Source organism: Tympanuchus pallidicinctus, unplaced genomic scaffold, assembly GCF_026119805.1.
Source record: "Tympanuchus pallidicinctus isolate F22 unplaced genomic scaffold, pur_lepc_1.0 scaffold9, whole genome shotgun sequence".
Classification (NCBI taxonomy): domain Eukaryota; kingdom Metazoa; phylum Chordata; class Aves; order Galliformes; family Phasianidae; genus Tympanuchus; species Tympanuchus pallidicinctus.
Window position 1 is genome coordinate 10419614 of NW_026294813.1, and position 14683 is coordinate 10434296.

The window sequence follows — 14683 nt, forward strand, 5'->3', positions numbered from 1 at the left end:
CAGAGATAGTGTGACACTGAAATTAAATAATAAAAAGGAACCAGAGAACTAACAGATTTTGTTTATTAATACACATACAAGAACTCATCCAGTCTGCAGAAAATAGCAAGTCTCCCCCCAGCCCAGAATACGCACATTTTGTCAGAGAGCAGCAAACCTCTGGCCACTCTGCTCCCACTCTGCTTGTCAGCTGTTTTCTGTTTCCTAATCTCAGACACCTGCACTGGTGCAAATTCACACTTCATGGGAGCCCTCTAGTTTTCTAACAACACCTGTGTGGTCTGACAGGTACTGCAGCATAAAAGGAGAGTTGAAGCACTATGTTCCCCTCTTTTTTTCTGTCCTGTATAGCTTCATAATTGATTTGAGTTAGGGTAAGAGATGCGGCTTGGTTTAGCATGGGAGATGTGTATTCTACCACATAGACCTCAATGCAGGAAGAAAGAAGAAAACATTAAATTGGAATGGTTAGAGGGGTTGCTAAGATGTACTTCATAACTGTGAAAGCCATTCATGTGCCCTCTCCTCCTGCTTTGTAACAGCTAAATGCAGATACAGAGCAGCCTTGCAACCAAAATTATGGCTTTAAGTTAGTAAAATATCTACGATGTGCTCATTTTAAACAGACTCCAGTAATAGGGCCCACACTTTTTATAGTATAAGGGCTCCATAAGTGTAGGCCTTCACTGTCCTTTAAGCCTCTCAATCTCTCTGATCTACTCTCTTCAGTTTGTCCTCAGCCCCGGCTGGCCCAGGGTCCTGAAACCAGACATAGTGCTCCAAGTGGGGCACTTCAAATGTAGCACAGGAGAGTCTGACCACTTCTCTCACTTGCAGGTTCTGTCTGCTGATGTTGCCCAGCGCACAGGTAGCCTGAGTTGACAAAAGAGCCCATGCAGTCTTCCAAATTCTATCATCCAACGTAAGTTATGTGTGCAGTGAGAAGCTTCACAACCTGTAAAGAGTGATACTACCAGCAGTGAGCCTCCCATCACACTCACATGGCTCCTTTCCTCGGCGTTAGGTCTCCAGTGTGAGGAGGTTGGGGAGGGACCACTGCCAGCCCATTGTTCCCCAAAGTAAAATAACCAGTACAACTGCAGGCTCTCTGAAGAGCACTGTAGACCTGTGCTCTCATGAAAACACTGTCTAAGCTCAATTAAAATGGGCCTGTTGTAAGCAGACTATAGTGGAAATGCTAAGTCACAGCTTGAAATAGTGATTGGGTACCTGGTAGGAAGGCGGGGCCAACCCAAGGGGGATCAGCTGCATGCCAACATCTCAGGTCAGACCTCATTTAAAGATTGGTGGTGGAGGCAAGGGTGTCTTTTGAGATCCTTACATACCTGAGTCTTTTGAAGGTAAAGAGCTTCTCTCCTACATTTCTGTGTCCACTGCTGTTGCACTGGAGTGAATCCTCACTTGCTGTCATTACACAGGCATAAACTCATACAGCAGAGTATGACAACACTACAGTTCCAGATGGATTGTCCAGGATCTGTGGTATGAAGGTTATAAAGGTCCTATCAGTCTTCAGAGTACATATCTGCCCATGGCAGAGAGATAGGAACTGCATGATCCTTAAGTTCTCTTCTGATACAAACAATTCTACGATTACTAGTCATTCTGCCAGGCAAGCTATGAAAATCGCAAAGCATGGAAAGAGTGCTGTGGACTTTAGCTCTTGCAAGCAGGGCAGTACAGGCTTTGCCCTTTTTTTTTTTTTTGTTCTTCTTGTTACTGCTTTGGGGTTTTGTTTATCTTTTATGTCAGGCAGTGACAATCTCAATATAATGCTGTTGCCTTTGAAATTGTTAAAAGGAATTGCTCCAAGCTGTTCACACGTGTCTGTCCCTTCACATGGCTGGCACCAGCTTCTACTCTCTGCTGCATCTCATGGACCTTCAGTTTCTCCACTCCTCTTTCCAAGAATGACAAAAGAAGGGTTAAAGTACTTTGTTAATTAAATGCTTTCTCTTGCATCATCTTCATAGTACGGCATTTCACTTTTTGGCTAAGGTAGTGATACAGGCGAGGACATGAAAAAAGGTTCTGGAGTTTAATTAGCGTGGTTAGAAAATTAGATAGAAAAGCAATTTAGGATGTGTCTATGAAGGGGAAAGAAAAGTTGATGACAGCAGAGAATTGGACTCATAATGTACTATTCACATGTAACTAATCTCCCTAACTGACGAAGACGGTTTTTCAGTAATTTGAACACCAGCTGGCTTCAGCTTTTGGAATAATGTGAAAACTTGTAATGTAATTCTTGTTGTGCCTGTTCATATCTTCATTGCAGCTAAGGAAAGTTTCCTTATGTGTAGGTAGCAACTTTATCAACAGGGAAGGAGTCTGAAGTGTCCTTTATATTGTACTTCATAGAATAATAGAACAGTTTGGGTTGGAAGGTACCTTAAAGGCCATTTAATTCCATGCACAGGAACATCTCCCTGTAGACCAAGTTGCTCAAAGCCCCATCCAGCCTGGCCTTGAATGCTTCTGGGAAGGCATCATCCACAGATTCATTGCGCAACCTGTTCATATCAGCATCTGCATAGCAAAGAATTTCTTCCAAATTTCTAATCTAAATCTACCCTCTTACTTTAAAGCCACAACTCCTGTCCTACCACTGCACTCTCTGATAAAGAATCTATGCCCATCTTTCCTGTAGGCTCCTCTAGGTACAAGTAGGCTGCTGTAAGGTCTCCCTGGATCCTTCTCTTTTCCAGGCTGAACAAGCTCAAATCTCTCAGCCAGTCTTCACAGGAGACCTCTGATCATCATTATGCTCTTTTATGAACTCACTCATGTCTTTGAGTTGGGTTCCCAGACGTGGAAGCAGTACTGCATGTGGGAACTCATGAGAGTGAAGCAAACAGGGACAGTCACCTGCCTCTCCCTGCTGGTCACGTGTCTTTTGATGCAGCCCAGGATACACTTGATCTTCTGAGCTGCAAGCACACATTTGCAGCTTGAGTTGAGTTTCTCAATCATCCATATCCCTAAGATGCAAGATGACTTTCTATCCACTCACTGAAAAGCCTGTATTTGTACTTGGAAATGCCCAGACCCAGGTGAAGGACCTTGCACTTAACCTTGCTGAACTTGATGAGTTTTGCACCAGCACAGCTCTCAAGTCTGTCAGGTTTCCTCTGCATGGCATCTCTTCCCTCCAGACCATCAGCTGCCCTGCTCCAGTTGGTGACATCTGCAAACTTGCTGAAAAGGCACTCCATCACATTGTCCACATCACCAAAGAAAATGGTCACCGCCGGTACCAGTACTGAGCCCAGAGGATTGTTACATACCACTGGTCTCATACTTGAAATGCTGTGTCCAGTATCAATGAGATACCCCAAGTAGCAACCAAATATTTAAAATGACCACTGAATTTTTTAGTGTTATTTAAATTCATTGCTCATCTACAGGCTTTCTATGCTGCTAAAAGAAATCTGAGACCGTGTTTAATGGTCACTTTATAAGAGGTGTAGATTAATTACTCTCAAGCGTGAAATAATTGCCGAAGTTCTCTAAAAACCATTTTCTGAAAGTTCCCTTGCTGTTCAAATACTTTACCTACATCCTCTTTCATGCCATCAGATCAAACTGTGTTCAAATAGAAACATTTGAAAGAGCTCACTTAAAATGAGACAGGAGACTGACAGTGCCTTTCTGTGATTCTATGGGGATAAATGAATTCTTGCAGTTCAGTATTCTCACAAAGTGGCAAAATCAGATTTTCCCTCTGTTTTCCTACTTCTGCTGCCATGAGTTTTCCATTCCTTTTACAACGGCTTAGCTTTGCAGGAAGTTGCCCTTCCTCAAGCTATTTTGTTGCTATAAAGCTGGAGGAATGGGCTAAACTTGTAGCCTGATGAGGATCAACAGTATTCTTTCTCATTTCATGATGTGTCATAACCACAAAAATGTTGAATTAAATATTTTTTTTTTCTTCAAACAATCTTATACGTATTCTGGGTCCTAAAATATGAACCAGAGCAGCTGAACACTCAGACCTAAGTGTGAATTCCCATCTTCCAGACCTCAACTTGCGGTTATGAGTATCCATATAAAATTACAGAATCATTAAAATTGGAAAAGACCTCTAAGATCACCCAGTCCAACCATCTACCTACCACTAATATTTCCCACTAAACCATGTCCCTTAGTACAACATCTAAATATTTCTTGAACACCTCCAGGGGCAGTGACTCCACCACCTCCCTGGCAGCCCATTCCACTCTTCAGGTTGTGAAGAGTGATAAGGTGACTCATAAGCCTCCTCTTCTCCAGAATAAAGATTTTCAGCTCCATAGATGCCTTTCATAAGACTTATGCTCCAGACCCCTCACCAGCTTTGTTGTCCTTCTCTGAACACACTCCAGAGCCTCAGTGTCTTTCTTATAGCGAGGGGCCCAAAACTGCACACAGCACTTGAGGTGCAGCCCCACCAGAGCTGAGTACAGGAGGATGATCACTGCCCTGTTCCTGCTGGCAACGCTTTTTCTGATGCAAGCCAGGATGCCATTGGCCTTTTTGGCCACCTGGGCACATTGCTGAGCGCTGACCAGCACCCCCAGCTCCTTTTTCTCCACACAGCCATTCTGCCCAAGCCCACAGTGCTGCCTGGGGTTGTTGTGCCCAAAGTGCAGGACCCGGCATTCATTCTTGTTGAACTTGATCCCTTTGGCCTCAGCCCAGCCATCCCGCCTGCCCAGATCTCTCTGTAGGGCCTTCCTACCCCAGGCAGATCGACGCTTCCTCCCATCTTGGTGTCGCCTGCAGACTTGTGGAGGGTGCACTCAGTGCCCTCATCCAGGTCACCAACAAAGACATTAAACAGGACAGGCCCCACTTCTGACCCTTAGGGAGCACCGCTTGTGTCTGTTCACTGGCTGGATTTAACTCCATTCACCACCACCCTCTGGACCTGGCCACGCAGCCATTTCTTTACTCAGCAAAGACTGCATCTGTCCAAGCCACAGGCTGCCAGCTTCTCCAGAAGAATACTGTGGGAGACAGTGCCAAAGGTTTTGCTGAAGAAAAATATGGAATATGTCAATAGTTTTTACTCATCCACCAGCTGGGCTACTCTATCATAGAAGGAGATCAGGTTGGTCAAGCAGGACCTGCTTTTCATGAACCCATACTGGCTAGACGTGATCCCCTGGATGATCCACACATGCTGTATGATCTCCCTTAAGATGATATACTCCATAACCTTACCTGGCACTGACAGGCTGACAAGCTTGTAGTTCCCTGGATCTCCCTTTTGACCATTCTTGTAGATGGGAGTCATTTTGGCAAGCCTCCTCCAGTCCTTCGAGACCTCTCCTGCTGATCAGGAATACTGATAGATGGCAGAAAATGCTTAGCAATCACTTCCACCAATTCATCAGCACCCTCAGATGGATCCCATATGTCCCATGGACTTGTCACAGTTCATGTGGAGTAGTATGTTTCTAACTCTTTCCACCTGAATCATGGGGGGTTTATTCTGCTCCTTATCCAAGACTCCCAAGTCATGGGGCAGCATAACCTGAGGATGATTTGTATCACAGAATGGCCAGGGTTGGAAGGGACCTTAAGGATCATGAATCTCCAATCCCCTGCCACATGCAGGGCCACCAACCTCCACATTCAATACTAGACCAGGCTGCCCGGGGCCCTATCCAGTCTGGCCTCGAACACCTCCAGAGACAGGGCATCCGCAACCTCTCTGGGCAGCCTGTTCCAGCACCTCACCACCCTCTCTATAAAGAACTTCCCCTGATACCAACCTAAATCTTCCCTCCCTTAACTTAAAACCATTTTCCCTTGTCCTGCTGTTATCTACCCTTTCAAAGAGTTGAAAAGAGATAGATGTTAAGAAGGCATTGAGATCCTCAGCCTTTTCCTTATCTTCAGTGGTCATGTCTAATAAAGGATGGAGAATCTCTTTAATCGTCCTTTTAATTTTATTACATTTTTACATTTTTTTTTCTTCTCTTTTACCCCTATGGCCAAGTCAAGTTCAAACTGGGCTTTTGCCTTTCTTTCTTCTTGCACATCCTAATAACTTTGTACTCTCACCAAGCTGCCTGTCTCTTCTTCCATAGGAGGTAAGTGGCATGTGCCATTTTATTATAGCAGTGCCTCTGCCATCTCAGTCATCAGGTACTTAATTTTTGTACTTTCCATTATCTTTTAGTCCTTCTTAGCCTTTTCTGTTGGAGACTATTCCACTGCCTTTTCAGAATTGCTGTGTATTACTGCATATGCTGGTGATGTATTGGAAATACTTTATTTCATGCAAGTGCAGATTTTTCTGTTATTTTGCTAGACCCACTGTGAATATTACAGTTTGTTTGGAGAAATCTGTGTCATGCTGCTGGACAAGTACAGTAAGACAAGCTGGGCTTTCTTTTTTAGTATTTTTTAAACATAATTTATTTGGCAACCACTTTGTCAGTCTCAGGGACTGAATTCAATGAATAGTATTTGCCAAAGCAAAAAATGAAGGAGAAATTTCAAGGATGGCAAAACAATTTATTTCAGATTTTCATAATAGAATGTTTCAAATGTTTAGGCTGTAACTGAAGAAGTGTAGGTGAGAAAGAGGCAAATGCACCGGTGACACAGCTGCACTTAACATTATAGTACTTAAGCCAAGAAGTTTATCTAATATTGAAAAGCAATGTGAATTCTAGCTCCTTCTCTGCCTGACTGAATTCCTGGGTTGAGCTGAGAACAGCTCAAAGTTCTCATTAAAAAAAAACTGTGGTTCAACTCTCTAATCAGGACTCACAAATTCTTATCATATAGCATGTCTTGCAGTCCTCAGTCCATATTAGCATTAGGTCAACACTGTCCTCTTGAGTCATACCCTCATAACCCAACAATCATATCCTATCCCTTAACAGGATGAAACATATCTTTGTACAAGGTTTAAAAAAAAATAGAGACAAATTAATTCTGAAAGCAGAATTTAACTATGTAATTTGTACAATGGATTTCTGTTCTTGAATAAAGATATCCAGTAGCTGTCTTACTTTCTGAAGATTTTTTTACTGGTAATATTTAATTTTTCAAATGAATTAGAAAATACACCTAGAAGGCACTGCAAATTTGTGACCTCACCCTTCTTAAAGCTAAATACACTTTTCCAATAGCCCCTTTCTTATTGTACCAATAATAAAGAACTCCAGAAATAAAGATGGTTATTTGTTGAGTTTATACTGTTCAGATTCATTTGGTCCAATTTGCACTAAGGCACTGTACACAGATGTGCAATTAATGAATATACAGATGTTATGGTGTAGCAGAGAGCTTGGCTATGTAGTAGTTACACCAAAGCAGGAAACAGAAAAGATAGGTACACTCACCCATATCCTGGGCTTGTGTGGAAAACTCCAGTAGAGTGTACCTCCAAAAGAGGTCCTTCCACACTGGTAGTCAGCTCTTCAATGGGTCTATGAGAGGTGGAGCCAAGCTCCACCCCTTCCGGCAGCACAGGTGAATTGCTTTCACCTGTGCTCCAGGGCTGACTCATTGCTTGCCTCAGTGATCAGTGAGAGGTTCAGGCCATGACTCAGCAGTTCCCATACATTCTACCCTTTCACGGTGTGAACCAATGACTAAAGGGTTGACTAAAGGCTAAGCTTTTCCTAATACAGAGATCCAGTGTATCACGATGCTTATACAGTTTCCATTGCAATGCATATTGGTAAAATTCAACATGAGTGACGATCGGTGAACATTGATATTCTTTAATGGGCCAGTGCTCGATGGTGTTACTGGAGGCAAGCGGTCGTGAGGTGCAGGTCCGTCCTATGTTCCATCAGTCCCATGTAGACTATCACCAGGTGTTGCATGTGATCTGACAGCAACACTGGAATGCTTGATGGCATTTTGTTCCTTTCAGTGATCCTGAAGGCTCAAAGACTCACAGGGAGTAATACAGATATTTCAGAGGTACCAAGAGTGAAGGTCTGCTCTCCAGGGCAAGATACAGGCCGTGATTCAGCAGTACCCATACAGCAGTCAAGCCAGTTATTGCAGCGTTCCTTTTTAATTGCTCTGTTGGCATGCCATGAACATACAAGCTGAACTTAGAGCAGATGGATATATTTCAAACAGAATCAGACTGAATCACACAGAGTCACAGAATCACAGAATCACAGAATTGTAGGGGTTGGAAGGGAGCTCCAGAGATCATCGAGTCCAACCCCCCTGCCAAAGCAGGTTCCCTACAGCAGGTCGCACAGGTAGGCATCCAGGCAGGTCTGGAACATCTCCAGAGAAGGAGACTCCACCACCTCCCTGGGCAGCCTGTTCCAGTGCTCCGTCACCTCACTGTAAAGAAGTTCTTGTGCACATTTGTGCAGAACTTCCTATGCTGCAGTTTCCAGCCGTTTCCCCTTGTCCTGTCTCCACATACAGCTGAAAAGAGTCTGGCCCTGCCCCTCTGCCCCCCACACCTCAGATATTTATAGACCTGGATCAGGTCCCCTCTCAGTCTTCTTTTCTCAAGGCTGAACAGACCCAGTTCACTCAGCCTTTCCTCATAGGAGAGATGCTCCAGGCCCTTCACCATCTTTGTGGCCCTCCGCTGGACTCTTTCCAAGAGATCCCTGTCTTTTTTGTACTGGGGAGCCCAGAACTGGACGCAGTGCTCCAGATGAGGCCTTACCAGGGCAGAGTAGAGGGGGAGGATCACCTCCCTCGACCTGCTGGCCACATTCTTTTTAATGCACCCCAGGATGCCGTTGGCCCTCTTGGCCACAAGGGCACACTGCTGGCTCATGGCCAACCTGTTGTCCACCAGGACACCCAGGTCCCTCTCTGCACAGCTCCCCTCCAGCAGCTCATCCCCCAACCTGTACTGGTGCATGGAATTATTCCTCCCCAGATGCAAGACTCTACACTTGCTTTTGTTAAACCTCATCCGTTTTTTTTCTACCCAGCTCTCCAGCCTGTCCAGGTCTTGCTGAATGGCAGCACAGCCTTTGATCATAGGGACTGAAATGAACCTCTGGAGATCACTGAGTTCAACCCTCTGCTAAAGCAGGTTCTCTACAGTGCATTGTACAGGAATGTTTTTGGGCAAGTTTTGAATATTTCTAGGGAAGGTGATACCACAACTATTCTGAGCAGCCTGTTCCAATGCTCTGTCACCCTCAAAGCAAAGAAGTTCTTTTTTTTGCTTGTGCGGAATTTACTGTGCTCCACTTAGTGTCCATTGTTCCTTTCCTATTGCTGGGTACCACTGAAAAGAGCCTGGTCCCATCCTCTTGACTCCCACCTGTTAGATATTTATAAGCTTTGATAAGATCCCCTCTCAGCCTTCTTTTCCCCAGACTGAAAAGCCCCAGGTCTCTCAGCCTTTCCTTATATGGGAGATTCTCTATGTCCCCATCATCTTTGTAGCCCTCCACTGAACTGAGTATTCCCTAAAAGTTCTTCTAAAAGTTCCCTGTCTTTCTTGAACTGGGACCGCAGAACTGGACACAGTACTCCACATGTGGCCTCACCAGAGCGGAGTAGAGTGGGAGAATCACCTCCCTCAAGGAGAACTTACCTTGACCACTCTCAGTTAAATCTATTTTTTTATGGTAAATCCTGCCACTAGCCATTTGAGAGCAGCTGCATTTTGGTTAAAAAATGCTATTGGTCCCAACAATGCTTCACTCTTTGCTGTTGTATGTTTAGTAGTAAGCACACCAATTTCAAACCATTTAGGTTTCTTTTTCCGTTCCGTGTTAATGAAAAGAAATCCCTGTAATTGGTTTGAGCAGTGCAGAACCAATGCTGAATTACCTATTATCATACCGTTAACAATCCCTCTCAAGTTTTGCTGGTTTTTGCAGTACCCAATGAAATACAGTCTTCCCTTCTCCAGAGTGCGCTGCACGGGCACATTAGTATTCCCTTCCCAGCACAACTCTGTGTCAGTATGGAGACAGCTTTGTGGTTAGGCACTTTCTGCCATCTTCTCAGCAAAAAGAACATCCACTGTCATTTCTGAAGCAGGGAACTAATAAGGCAGCAGTGATATTCTCCCTCATTGTCACAAATACAGGAATACTGACAAGTTTTTTGGAGCATCATATGTTAGAAAAATAAAGCCTGAGTTTTCAGATTTCTGGCTTTTGACTCTGACTTTGAGATATGCTGTTTGCAATTACAGATTGTCCCAGTGTTTCCATGCACCTTTCGGTACTGAAAACACATATTCTTTCCCTCACAATGTCTGCAGACTATGGAGAGTTTGCTACCACTTATCTATCACACATTTTCTGGGATTTTCTAGATCCTTTGTCTGCACAGTCAAAAACACTTAATCTGTCCTTTCCAGGATTCAGCAAAATAAATGTAAAAGATAATTCAAAAGGCCATGTTCACATGTTCTTGCTTTAAAAAAGGCCAATTTTTTTTTTACCAATTAGCTTTCGAGAGTAGTTCTGCAGATATTTTTAACAGTGCCGAATATTTTTCTTGCACTCAAGAGAAAAGATGCATATTTTCATATGTAGCTTATATGAAAGCAGCGTGTTAAAAATAACTCACACTCTTCTAGAAATGAGAATTGGTAACTTGGCTTTTTACAAATGGATCAAACAGAAAATAAAGTACGGTCAGCCCGATCACTTTGTGAAAGCTGATAATAAAAGAGAGGTCTGCTAAGATATCCATTGGAATATCTGACATTGAATTGTCTCCCTTTGCCTTTTAAATTCTAAGAATTCAGTGGGTCCAAGAGCAGTACCCCCAGAAATGCAGACCTGGATGATCCTGTTTTTCTCCCAGCCTCGAGCTCATTCTTACAGTTTAGATTTCAGCTTCAGCTTTTATTATTTCCTGCTTGCCAGCAAATTTTGACATGGCCTAGAGACTCATGTACTCTTCTTATGGGCAATATATGAAAATGTTCTCTTCATGAAACGTAGAAAAGTGGAGAAGGATTTTGGCATTAGTAAAGAGGCTGTTCAGATTGAACATTTCTAATGATGCTCTTCAGTTAGCAAACAAGCAAGACCTTTTCTGAGTAACGGTTTTTTCAGCTTCTTTTCCCTATCCAGGACTTAGTACATCCAAAGTAGCTCAGGCCCCTTCATATACTGCCAATATCTTTTTTTCAGTTGGAGCGTAGCAGGCCTCCCAGACCTGGAGGTTGACCTCAAGCCACCCCTGGAGTTTTCTGCCAGAAGCTCCAGGTGGAACCATTCTTTCCAGCTGCAGTACAGAGCACCTTTCTTACATCTTGTCCTGTTTGGATTCGCATAAAGGTTACTGCATGAACATCCTGCTTAATTTGCTCAAAGTCTTGTCATTGCTCAGGGGCTTAAATTGTTCTTCTTCTGAGTCACTTGATAGAGAGGTTTTACAATCAGACTGAGGTTTTACAATCTGAAATGTGCGTTTTCCAGAAACCCACGACACCTAAGAAAGCTTGTGTTTCCTTTTTCATTAGTTGGTAGAGACACAGCAGTTATTTTATTGGTCATATCCTTAGGGATCTGGCAACATCCATCTTACCATTTTATTCTTAAGAATCTTCTGTGCAGATCCCGTGACCATACTTCACTTTATGCTGAAACTAATTTTGAGGTGGAGTTGAATTATTTTTTTCCCATTCTCAAAAACTTCTGCTGTGTTTTCCCATGCTGTGATGTTGTCAATGAAATGCAAACAGGAGCTTTCCCCTGTCCCACAGCAGAGTCGACAAGCCCATGACAGCACTGTTTCCACTCTTGGGGCAGTTAATTCCACGTATACTAGATGCCTCTCCTGATCTTGTGTACTATCCGTCTGTCTTTGACTCCATTTGATACTGAAGTTCTAGCATGTCTGTAGAAATACATGCAATAGAATCAGAACAATCTGATGTCTGTCAAAAAGCATTTGGCTCTTGAGTCAAACTACATAGGCCATACTGATTTCTGTAGACTTGCCCAATTGGTGTCTGTCTTATTGACAGAAAATTACAATTTGCCAAATAACAGGCTCAATTATGAAAATGAATTCTTTTTGCTACCCTTGGTAAGAGACATTCCTCACTGTGCTCAAGACTGAGTTATGACAGTAACCTACAAAGCACAGGCCTGCAGCATGCTGCTGAAGAAGGGAAAATCACTGCAGCAACCACAAAGCAGGCAAAGGGTGAATGTTCCCTTGTTCACAGGGGAATTAGCAAGCACCATGCTAGATAAATTGCAGTCCTTGGGTTCTGACAATAGAATGAGCCAGAATACCCATACAACCAAATAAACTGAGAGCTTTACAATCTGTTTGATTAGAATACTTGGACACAATAGGCAGAAGAACTTAAAGAAGTACTGTATCTGCATATACAAATTCTTTATCTTTTCCAAAGGAAAAGTAAGACACTCCTTTTGTCAAAACTCACACACTGAATTTCAGGAATGTGAGTACTGTTTTCTTTGATGACCTTTGTAATCTCTGTGGTACTTGAAGAATCCAAGTCTGTAGTCAGATTCTCAAGCATATTAAGCATATGAAAGGAGTAACAGCACTGACCCCACTGTATTTATGTCAGAAATGCACGCTGGTGTCCTAGACATTTAAATAAATATAGTCTGTACAGGAAGTTCTTACTATTCTCCAAATAATCAAGCAGTTTCCTGGAGGGAACAGCACTGTGACCGCTGTGAGATTGGTATTAAGGAGCAAGACACCGTATTGTCAGTGTCCAGATAAAAGCAGATTATGAGTTGAGGGTGGCTTAAGCACTTTTTCATCCAAGACTGCAGCCTGCCTCAAAGAGATAGAATAAAAGGAATTAAATGACATAAACCAAATTGTTTAGCTGCTGTTATATTTCACTGTGCTGAAGTAAAACAGAAGCTCTGAAATGCTCCCTGGCATAGCATCTTTCCACCCCTTTCCCACTCAGGAGTTTGGATATTAACTTCAAAAACTCTCAACAACTGTTGAGATAGGAAGTTAAATGCTGATAAAATAGGAGCATGATGAAAACCTATATTTAGAAATTTTAGTGATAATTAATTAGCAACTATAATTAATGATTCCTTCATTTAGAGAAGTGAGTTATATGATCCCAATCTCACCTTAACCTTAGCAAGTGAAAACCTGATTTTGGTGGACTTTGGCTACCTTTGTTCTTCGTTTAGATTGTTTTTGTTCTTGAAAGTAGCTCTTGTATGTTCACGTTTGTGGAACATGTCTCACCTGACACCAAAATGGGGAACTGCCTTCGTAATTCAAAATACAAAACATAAAAAAATTATCAGTTTATCAACAAATCTCTATTAACTGAGAAATAGAGGCCCTAAACCCTTCAAGCTAACTCAGTTCATTGACTGTCATTCCTGAGACCAAATAGAAAAACTTATTTTCTTGCAATCTCTATTAAATGGTTTAATGAATTTAGACAGTGTACACACGTTGTTGTCAGCCTCATTTCACAAGATCTTTTAGAGCTTGGAGAAATTTACTCCTGGGACAGTGTAATACTCACAACTGATGTCTCCCACTACTGATCAGTTTGCCACACAATGGATGAATTTATTTTGAGGCTTTAAGACTCACAGAATTCTGCAGCAGAGCAGATGGCTCGATTGATTACAGCCTTCAGGAGAATGCTCAATGCCTTTGATCTTTTCTTGCCCATCAGATAACTGTTTCTGCATGCTGTCATATGCAGAGCATACACATCCAGAGATACTAGGTTCCTGGTGCCAGGACAGCCAGAATTTATTGCAGGTGTGCATGCAGTGGGTCAGTAGGTTCGTCATGTACCTCCAGGCGTGGAGCAGAGATGAACACAAAATACTGCATCTGGAAGGGAGCACTGAAGGTCAGGGACTGACCCACTTGAGAAGTTGTGGGTCTGAATTTCAATCATGGTGTCCAGTCTGGAGTCTGCAGTACCATAGAGTACTATGTTAGTACTATGGTACTATGCAGTACCATGGAGTACACTAGTGAGAGTCCACACAGTGTACAGAAGGGGTTAATACACTGGCATGAAAGCTGAGGACACCCAGGAACCTCAGCCAGTAATGCCTAGTACTGGTAACTGTGTGCAACTGCACAGCACACACTAACAGGACTTTCTGCCTGACCATGGGCCAGGTGTTACCTCCATTGGGAAGTGCAGACATATTGAACAAAATGCCTGTGGAGAAGTGACCTAGTGAGGGAGATAACTTGGTCCCACCGGTTCTTAAATAGACCCCTGTATACAGAGCCACCAAGTTTTGGTCTTTGCTCTGCCTCACTCACTGAGCACCTCTGCTGTACAATTTATAGTACTTACCTGTAATTTCATCCTCTTAAAAGAACTGAAAGCAGCCTGGATGTAAAAATGTTCTGATCTGAGACTGAAGCACAAGCTTGGGATCTAGCATCGCTTTTTGAAACTGGCCCCCCAAAATACAATTTCTTTACTCTTCTATATAAGAAAGGCGTGTTCAACCAGCAGCCCATTGGCTGCATGAGACCCAGCTCAGCTGGTCCTGCAGGTGCCCTCTGCCTGCACCATCGTGTTGGTGGCTCTGCCTAGCCCCATGTGCACATCCATTGCTCACAACAACCGTACATCAGTGTGTGATCAGTACTGGCTAGGCTGAAACTGGAACGTGGGAAGCAAGCTGTGCAGTCCCAACTCAAGTTATGGCAAATAAGTTTATGGATTTTGATACACTGCCTAAACACAATC

General features: G+C 43.1%; 1 long non-coding RNA gene across 1 annotated transcript; it reads right to left on the minus strand.

Annotated features, from left to right (window-relative positions):
- Positions 1-832: 832 nt before the first annotated feature.
- On the minus strand, positions 833-7435 carry LOC128074499 (uncharacterized). Its single transcript, XR_008203215.1, has 3 exons — positions 7365-7435; positions 1347-1498; positions 833-955 (listed from the first exon to the last, which is right to left on the minus strand). It is a non-coding gene; the product is annotated as an uncharacterized LOC128074499 (long non-coding RNA).
- Between the last annotated feature and the right edge of the window lie 7248 nt (positions 7436-14683).